This window comes from Acanthochromis polyacanthus, chromosome 10 (genome assembly GCF_021347895.1).
Source record: "Acanthochromis polyacanthus isolate Apoly-LR-REF ecotype Palm Island chromosome 10, KAUST_Apoly_ChrSc, whole genome shotgun sequence".
Classification (NCBI taxonomy): Eukaryota; Metazoa; Chordata; class Actinopteri; family Pomacentridae; genus Acanthochromis; species Acanthochromis polyacanthus.
Window position 1 is genome coordinate 5,742,392 of NC_067122.1, and position 10,135 is coordinate 5,752,526.

The window sequence follows — 10,135 nt, forward strand, 5'->3', positions numbered from 1 at the left end:
CAGTGACTCACACACAGCAGGCTGTGGCTGGGCCTCATGTGGCAGGAGTGTGTGAGTGTATATTCACAAGCGTGTGCGATTGAGAGAGAAACACAGCGCATAAAGTGTGTGTGAGGAAAGGGGGGGATGGGAGTGGAAAGAGGGTGGGATGGCTGTTCTGTAGAGGAAAGAGAGGGGAGGGGGGGGAGGAAAGAGTGAGCACACACACACACACACATATGCACACACTGTGCAGCTGAATAAGCTGATTGACTGCAGCAGCTGGTGGGAAGAGGAAGCGGCACTCACCCAGACGGCGGCCGATTGGCTGACGGGTCTTCAGTGGATTTGGGGGACCAATCAGACGACACCATGAGAGTCTTCATGAGACACTGTGCGAACCAACGAAAACAGAGCGCTGAAGTGATTTAAGTTTCCTACCACAGGAAACAAAAGCTCCGCGGGACGTCCCATCCTCTTCCAATTGCAAAGGGATTGTCTGGATTTTCTGGTGGAGGGTAACAAAGACAGATTTACAGCTCGCCCCTTAAGAGTTCCTCAGCCAGAAGTAAAAGATTTATGCTAGTTGTGCCTCTGTTTTATTAGAAACTAATTGAAGAAACTATTAAAGAAAACATATGCCCACTGAGCCCCAAAAGGAATTCAAATAGAAGTTAAGAAGAGGACTAAAAACATCTGCATTCAACTTCTTTCAATGTAAAAAAGCGGAGATCAGCAAAAAATCCTTCGAAAAGTCTTTAGACATACAAACTTGGGTTTATTTTGAGACATCACTGCCAATACATCAGAACACAAAGGAATTTCATTGGTGATGGTAAAAGCAGAGAAAAACTTGTTCTAAACTAAAGTCAACATGCCAACATGTTTCTATTTAACAGTAACAAGTTAAATGTTTAGGTTAGCATGTTTGCAGTCTCACATTTACTAATTAGTACAAAGTGCAGCTGAGTATCCTGGGAATTTTATTAGTTCTGCAGGTGTAAATATTAAACATTATATTTTGGCTTCATGTGTGATGGTGCTACGGCTTATAGGAAGGTAAAGAATCAGCAAAGCTATAAAAATTAGTGGATCCTGATGGACGGAATAATTAAGAATTGACAGATTATTATTGTTTTTTCTTATCTTTTTATTTTTACTTCATATTTTGTACTTACATTTATCAATATAGTTTGTACTGTTTATATTTCTGACTTTGAATGTGAGGAACTGTATGATAAATAAAGTATTTCTGGTTCTGATTCTCATCATTATGCAGCATTTTCCCATATCTTGATGTTTATGAATTGATTAAATAAAAATGATATAATGCATTAAATGTGCTACTTTGGCAACTCCCTCTCTCTAGTCCATCCAATTAGCTGGTACATGTCCCCTATAAAAGCCAATCAACTATGAGGTTTAATAAACAATGTAATCTCAAACTAGCATCTCGCTTCCTTGTGACAATACCCGGCGGTGCTAGCCTAAAGCTACCCTTAAGAGGCTTGCTTTGCCTCTTAGCCTGTGGCAATGCAACCTACAGTACCTGTAACATCTTCCTAATGCAAGATTAACTTTAACAATCTGCTCTATCTGCCAGACACGTCTCTGTAGCAGAGACACAACATGCAAAAACTAAACGAGCAGCACAACCATGAGAACATGAGTGACTTTCACAGGAGGTAAGGCTGTGCTAAAGGCTAGTTGCTAACTGAAGAGGCAGATTTCCTCAAAACAGTGTCTGATAAACAATAGCAAAACAATACTTTGAAAATATTTGTCTTAATGGACAATAAAGGTGATGTAACTGCAGGAGAAAATGAGAAAAATTGTTCAATTTCAATAAACTGGGCTCCAAGTTAACAGGAGTGCATTCTAGCTTGATGCTCTAACATCTTCACTCCTATTTTTACTGCACATATACAAGCAAAGTATTCCCTATTATGAAGGAAGGGTCATATGTCGTCAGGCTGCCAGCATTGTAAATCACAAGAAGTACTAAGACTCTGTAGCAACAGTGGTATCTTGAGTTTCTTCTCCATCTTTTGATAATACAACGCGTCCTTATGGTTTCTTTAACACAAGCAGCAATGACCCAAACATACACACTGTGTATGTTCTACTGAGCCCTGAGAATAATTATACAAAGATGTCTGCCTGACCTTGGCCTGAGACAAAAAACGTATTCACAGCAGCCAGTCCTGATGAGACTGGAATGAGGGAGGCACGAAGGCAGCAGCTAATCTGGTTCATCAGATCGGTATGTCAGGAAGGAATGCCACCAGGCCGGACTCTTTCATCAGCTGACTTCCGGCATCTGATGGCAACCTTAAGATGAGCTGCTGCTTTCTCAGAGTCAAAACATGCATTTTGAAGAAGGGAAATGCTCGATTTCTTGGAGACGCTCATCATTCCTCTGCCAAGGGATGACATTTCAGAAGCTGTTGTGATTTTTGGCAATGACGCCAGACGGAAATACCGGCTAATATCATCTTATTGCAGATGTATGTAACATACGATGGCCAATTCAGTAAAACGAAATTGCAGTACAGAAATGATGTAATTTAGAAACAGTGTCATCATTTACGTGTCCACCAGAGACTACAGTCAAGTGTGTTCTAAAAATGTAAAATAGTAATCAGTATGCATCTTGTTATTGATGCTGTTTTTTCTGTACAATGTACCAGTTCATTGCTGACAGAATGCTTAAACACTCAACTATTAATACCAATATACGTCTTGAATATCTCTTTTGGGCAAGGTTTTATTGACTCTGGGTAATGGCAATCTAATGGCAAACTATACTATAATTGTACTATATAAAAATACCTGATTTTGTACCAAAAACGTATCCGTTGTTCCTTGGCCTGTGGTCTTAAACTTCTACCACATTTTGGTCCACTGAATCTGTTTTTGAGATATCCTGCAAAATACAGGCAGACGAGTAGAACCAAAACCCATGTGTCCTTCACTTTTTGTTTAGACTAAGATGTTGTCAGCGTTGCAGGGCTGCAGTCTGAATGCAAAAACAAGGATTTCAAGGATTACGTCTGAAACGACGTGTGCACTTTTAACCAGACGCATACAGACCTTGCTTTTGAGAAAGCGGTGCCAAACACTTCTTGGACCAGATAGTTTTTAGAAAGCACTTGGCATGTCTACATTCCTATTTTTACCACTCTGGAGTTCATTTTGTGCTATGCATGTATGATTTGCACACTTTAAAGGTGTTTATTCTTCTGCTTTACACTCAGAAATAGATTAATTATATATTGGGTTCTGCTAAAATGCAGACTGACTATACTCAATACTCTCAGAGCACTGAAGCTTCTTCTGCACTAACGTACTGGTATTGCTGCACATCCCATGTACACACTGTGTTTGGGAGAATATCATGATTTCAAGAGAAGCTGAGAAACTGATTAATGCCCGTATTGAAAGCCGATTTGAATACTGCAAAGCGCTTTTTATGAGCCTCCTGATAAAACACACAGAGACTTCAGCTCATTCCAAATTCTGAAGCTTGACTAATAAGCAGAACTAAGAGGAGAGAGCGCATTAGTACAATTTTGGCTGATCTGCACTGGCATTCTGTAACATTTAGAATCGATTTGAGGGTCTTTCTCCTTATATACAAACCCCTTAATTGGCCATTTAGCTACATTTCTAAATCCAAGGTTAACTATGTGTTTGCAAGAACTCTGCAATGCAACACACTGTCTATAGATAAGTCTGTCTTCACATTACTTAAGTTCATTCAATACGCTCTAATTAACCACGCCCGACGGGTACGTCGGCGGGGTTATTGCATTCGGTGCGGTATCTGGCTGGGTAAGTATGTATGTATGTATGTATGTGGCTATGTCCGGTCCGATATCTCTGCAACCGCTGAAGTCAGGATAATCAAACTTGGCACTGAAGATCAGTCTAAGGTCCCCTGCTCAGTTCTGGAGTTACAGGTCAGCAGATCAAGTAGGGAGGGAGATACGTACGATGATCAAAATTGATACATATTGCATCAGTTGTATAGGGAGGACAGGGTTTTCGCCAGCAGAGGGCGTGGTTCTGCCCTCTACTGAGGGCTCATCTAGTTTTAGTTCTACTTTCACCTTATTTTATTACTAATACACAGTGGATTTTGTCTCCAATGTTATATTACATTAAGTATGGCATTTCAACACTATATTTTATATTCATTCTGACTTTTTTCATGTGAAGCTCATAAAAAGTGCTATACAAATAAAATTTTCCTGTGATAATAACGACAGCTGCTATTATTTCCAAAACAAAGAGCTAGATATAAACTGACAGAGAAATTCAGACAGACTAAACATCTCATATCTTCCTCTGTTCAGATGAACAACCATTTAATATTGGCATGCTTGTCTCATTGACTTTATGTGAGACGTTGTTATCCGAGTTGATGATTAGCGTACATTAGCTACAGAACAGTAATGCAGATGGAGGAAGAGTCAGAGCAGGGTGGAGTAATGACTCAGTAACTGTGTTCTACATATAGCCATGTTACTGAGTCATGACTCCGTGTTTTGTGCAATTGCAGGGTTGGTCAAGTTTCTGGCCACTGTGCATGCGAGTTTTCACATGAAGACTTGTGCAAAAAGGAAACCATGAGACATTATCTCACTATATCAGACATGTGATACTACTCGGGAACCTTCTAAAAACAGGAATACAAAATAAATAAGTTCACATAATTGGAATTAATTGTAGCACGCCTCTCTTAACAAACACTCCAACCTTGCATCGGTGTGAAGTTGTCATTTGCTGACCTGCTTCTTAAAGTCTCCTGAAAACCCACACTGAGGTTTTCCTGCTGCAGTCTACATGACAAAGAGCTGAGAAAAGACAACAAAGCTGAAAATGAAAGCAGCGATGATTGCATCCTGTCTGTTGTCTCAGCAGTAAACACGCTTCCTTTCAATTCACGCTGCAGCAGCGTTAGATGCACTGAGTGAAGCATCATAGGAGAGCGACAACAGATTAAGGCTTCTATCACACCTTTAGGGGGAAAGCTTATGTTGACTTTTTAGGCTTGTTGAGTTTTCAGAGTTTGCTTTACATCATAGACTCGGAGTGATGACCAGCTGTACAGTAACTTCGTATGACACACTGTGTAGAAAGAGTCAGAGCTGGATGGAGTGATGACTTGAGAAAAAGGCTAAATATAGAATGACACAGTAAGCAGGGGTGTGGCCAGAGTGTTGTGCTTGACTAGGAATTAGTTAGCGGAGGTTTTTATTTATTTTACATTGTTTACAGGCATGCAGCTAAGATAACACCTCATTTACATCAGAAACACACAAAGGCCCTTTATTCCTATATTGACTTTTGTATATCTTTAGCTTACCTGCTACGCAATAAATAACTTGCTAAACCGAATCCATCTAAAAACATGTTCCTCCACTCTTCATGAGGCTGGACTGTGAAGAGCAAACAAGTACTATTGAATGCTAATTTGTAAAGAAAGTAAGTATGCACAGCTTTAGAACAACTTGGACTATTCGGAATGGAATAAAACCTTGGATTTTCCCATAGACTGACACAGTTTGCAATGGGTATGAATCATTTTGGACAATGATGCTGCTTGTACACCATCTTATTATCTTTTAGGAGAAGCCTGCGTCATTTCCAGACTTGCTGGTTGAAGAAAAGTAACTTTAAGTCAAAATTGGCCAGGGATGTGAATAATTCCGGGCTTGACTGTATTAGCAAAATGTCCTAACAGAATTATCATAGAAGACAAAAAAAGGATTAAATATGTCTCAGTTTGGTGTGGAAGTCATGTTTCATTGACTCCAAATTGTAAAAAGATGAGAGAAACAGACCACATGCCTGTTTAAACTCCAAATTATTGTCCTGAACCAATGAACCAACTTCAAAATGCATGTCAATACAACACAATACAATTAGCAAATCACAAAGGCAGCAATTTCGGGACATATATCATACGTTGTGCCTGACTGAGGGTCTAAACTGTCGTATTAGTGGTTTACATCCACATACCATCCTCCTTGTGTCACTTCTGATGGTATCATGCTGTTGTGCTCCATCGCATGTTTAAAATCTATTACAGTGTGAAAATTGAACTGAAGCTTGACTTAACATCACAAATCTTACTGTAATTGCAATACGTCTCAGAAAAATCCTCAAATTGTTGAGCCAAATTACAATCACCACGACGAAGCCCAGAACCTTAACAAAATGATTGCAAACCATATTTTTACCTTAAGGCATCAGATTCCTTCTCTTATTGCAGCTCCACTCTGGGCGTCAGAAACGGCAGCAGAAGGGAACATCATCTAATCAGTGGAAGACTAAAATAAACACATTTAGATGAAACAAACAGCTGGCACATCTCTCTATGTACAAACTTTATTTTACTTTTTCGTAATCTGGACGGCACAATAATAATAAAGCACTTGATTTAGATTTAGCATTATTTCCATGACTAAGAATATGAAAAAGAAAACAGATGCTGCTGCCTGCTTTCAGTACTGCAAAAGGTTTGGTTTGTTCTTCCGTTCTGTTTTAACAGCAGTTGGCATCGAGAAAGTTTGTCGTTTTTTTTCTGATCTTTATGATGCTGCGCTGTCGGGATATGATTGTGATTGCAAGAACAGCAGGCATGCTAGTGACTTTTTAAAAGTGGAAGAGTAATTAAATCGCCCTCACAGCGATTTAGTAGATGAGTGCAAGAGTCAGTTCTGTCATTCTGATGCAGGAAGTGGTATCATAGGCTGTTTTTTCTGTCTAATATCCTTTTATTTTGCTAGAGGATGCTGTCGCAAGGTCGCTTTCTCTTTTGATTTGAATGAAACAGAAATAAAAAAGTACAACAAGAAGAAGTCATAGCAGTATCTTTCTGTATAGATGCAGGAAGTATGAGTCAGACTTCAGTAAATGCATAATTTTACACATGATCAGCATGACCAATAAATTTATCTTGGTCTCATCTGACCAAATAATCATCAGGCTTCTTTAGCAAAGTTTAATCTTGCAGTTCTGTGCTAAGGGTTTGTTTCTTGGACATCATCCATAGAGGCAGATGTTACACAATGTCTCTCAAGCTGTCTGAGCCAGAACAGCAACTCTGATTTCCATTGATAAACCCTGCGCCAAGTCTGGTGCCATTTTAAGATGACGACCAATTAACGCTACTTTGGCTCCTTCTGTGATTCCTGATTGCTGCTGCCGCTGTGTTTCTGCTGATCCACTGATCTTTGTGATGTCTCACAGTGAGCCATGTGGAGCCAAACATGGGCCACAGGTTCAAAACTGAGAGTATTCAGCTTGTTTTATAACCACGGGCATAAAAATTAGACTAAATGTACATCACACATATACCCACATGTACTACTGTGGTTATTTGACTTCTGTTTTCAATATAACATCTGGACACAACACAATATGTGCAATTTACTTCTCAGGGTATCTACTTTTAACACGTTTTTATATAAAGTGCTCTTTTTATCATGTGTACTTATAGTGTTTGTTTCCTGTATGTAAAGGTTTCAATTCCAATGCACCTGTACTGTAATGCAAATGTGCAAATGGCAATAAAATTGTGTTGTATTCTACCCAATTTAGGGTCAAACATCTTTAAGTTTTGTACTATGGTACCTGCTCATAAGAGAAAATACTACGATATTATGCAATTATTAAAAGGTGATTTTATTTTTGAACAATTTGACAGCTCAGTGATATTTCACAGTTGTGTACTGTAGGTATAAAGATATGGGAACAAAAAAGTTTTGGTGGAAAACAAATGCAAAAAACTCTATGTTCACTACAGAAAAATAGTCTTTTTTTTGCATAATGTCAACATTAGATAGATAGCTAGATAGCTAGCTAGCTAGATAGATAGATAGATAGTAACGCTGTTTCAGCTTTAAGTCAAGGTGATTTTGCTTTGAATCTTACTTGATAAGAAGTTAAAAAGATGTAAAAATTGTCCTGCTATCAAACTCTAAGTGTAAGAGGCAAAATGACACACATGGAAAAGAAGGGGATTTGAAGAGCGACATAAATCTGTGAAATGTTAAAAAAAACTGGAATTCACTTTTATGAATTCATTTTATGCAACTTAATGATCCTGCTGCACTACATTTCACAGGGAAATATTGTACTTTTTATGCCTCTACACTGATTTAGGTGTAAATAATACTTACTTTTCTGATATTAAAAATACATAATCGCATTAAATACAAGAAACAGCGTTAAGAACTACTCAAACAGGCTGTTGTAGACACATATTCACTGCCTTGATTGCATTAAATTCATCATATCATATAGGTCACACAGATAAGGAACAGTGTAGAAAAGAGCATGCAATTGGTGTACAACAATAGCAAAATGTTGGTATTTATAGAAATGTGCAAAAAAAACAATAGTAGCAATAATAATAATGTGCAAATTGTAGGTATTTTTTGATAAAAATACAGTACTGTGGGTGTAACTGTAAGAATATTTCTGTCATTTCAAGTATAAACCCCAAAAACAATCCCACAAGAAGGATGAATAAAATGTTTTTATGATTTATGTGCACATATTTCATATAATTCTCATGTGCAACAGGTGAACATATGATTAGAACGTTATCTTTTATATTAGCCTACTGTCAATAAAAGATCTTGCCGTAAACAGAGCCTGGGTTTATGGTTATACTACCCGCTTTAGCTGATATAAAAGGGCTAATACAGGGTTATCTTTCTGGGTTAAATGCCTCCATCAGAACACCATGCGTCTGTTTTGATTTCATTTTGAGTGAGAGCAGAAGGGGGCGGCAACCAGTCAATCAATACTTGCATTTGTCAGCGTTTTCCAGCATGTTTTTTTCCACCAAAGCTTTAAGTAGACGTTGATATTAGTGAAATGGAGCCTTAAGATAAGCAGCAGAATTAGCTAACCGTCGAGGAGAGCGACAAAAAGGTGAAACCGTCGTCGGGTTTTGGGAATAATTCGGTCTGTGTGCTGCCTCCGTCTGGATAAAAAAAAACAAAGAAATAAATGGTAAGAAATCTGATTAAACGCTTACCTTTCTGTCTCCGTCCTCTCGTCTCGGTTTGTGTCCCGCTCAGGCGTTTCTGCGTCTCCGCGTTTCTGCCGTGAACTCCGTTTCACCTGCTGTCACTCACTCACCGACCGCAATCAGCTCTACACAATAAAAGCAGCAGAAAGACGGCTTTTCAGAATAAAAGCCGCAGATCAAACATACTGCTTAATGGCTGCTGAAAATAAGGAATAATATTTATTTATTATCTTTTGATTATTGTTTTTTTTTTTAACTCTGCTTGTGGAAAGCAAAACGTGTCATAATTTACCTTTATTTGAATGTTGTGCCAATCAGGATCTAATTATTAAGCCAGCAAAACATTAACAGTCACTATTTTTCTTAATTTCTTAACTTTTTAGGGTCTGAGCACCGACGGTGCCGAGGACAGGTAGTGCGAGGGCACCGATTGTCCAAGGCACCGTGGTGCCAGGAATAATTATTATACTTTCTTTGTCGGCCAGGGAAATCGCATTTTTGGTGGCCTTATATTACCCCAAAACGTGTCAAATTTGGCATGCATATCAGGACCGGGGAAAAATTTGATATTTTATGGGATTTGAGCATGTGTGTGCCAAAATGGCTCCATAGCGTCCCCTGGAAAATAGCATAAAGTTGTTACTAACCTAACTCAAAAAAAAGTTTGATCTTCAACTAGAAAATTTTGTAGGCATAAGCAGCAAATCAGGACACACGAAAAACTCAATCAAGGTCATGCTGTAAACCCAACAGGAAGTTGGGTATTTTGAATTATGTTTCATATTTTCCATGATATTTGGTCATTTTTAGTCATTTTTAAAAGCTATAAATTCAAGCATGATGACTCAGAGAGAGCTGCTTGGAATAACATCAGAAGCTGAATACCTTTTAACTCTGGCATGATTATTGTTATTATTATTATTATTATTATTATTATTATGCTTGTTGTCCTGGGAAGTAAAAAGTGCCATAATTCACCTTTATTTGCATGCTGTGCCAATCTAGATCTATTTTTTAAGCTATCAAAACCTTAAATAGCACCACTTTTCTTAATTTCCTAATTTTTCTTTTTATTTTTTTTACAGTGTTTCAATTACACCATCA

General features: G+C 38.3%; 1 protein-coding gene and 1 long non-coding RNA gene across 9 annotated transcripts in view; one reads left to right on the forward strand and one right to left on the reverse strand.

The window, feature by feature from the left end:
* Positions 1-9,168, reverse strand: part of arhgef37 (Rho guanine nucleotide exchange factor (GEF) 37) — a 37,773-nt gene extending 28,605 nt beyond the window's left edge. For 2 of the 8 annotated variants that reach the window (XM_051954349.1, XM_051954350.1), the window contains exons 1-3: positions 9,038-9,168; positions 6,228-6,317; positions 289-371 (exon numbers count right to left, since the gene is read on the reverse strand). The gene's annotated coding sequence lies outside the window, so the exon portion shown is untranslated. Of the gene's footprint in view, positions 1-288; positions 488-6,227; positions 6,318-9,037 lie in introns of all 8 variants that reach the window. The other 6 variants (XM_051954347.1, XM_051954348.1, XM_051954354.1 and 3 more) reach the window with 5 other exon arrangements.
* The window catches only part of LOC127535740 (uncharacterized), a 511,585-nt gene that overhangs the window by 257,753 nt on the left and 243,697 nt on the right, over positions 1-10,135 (forward strand). The window lies entirely within an intron of this gene.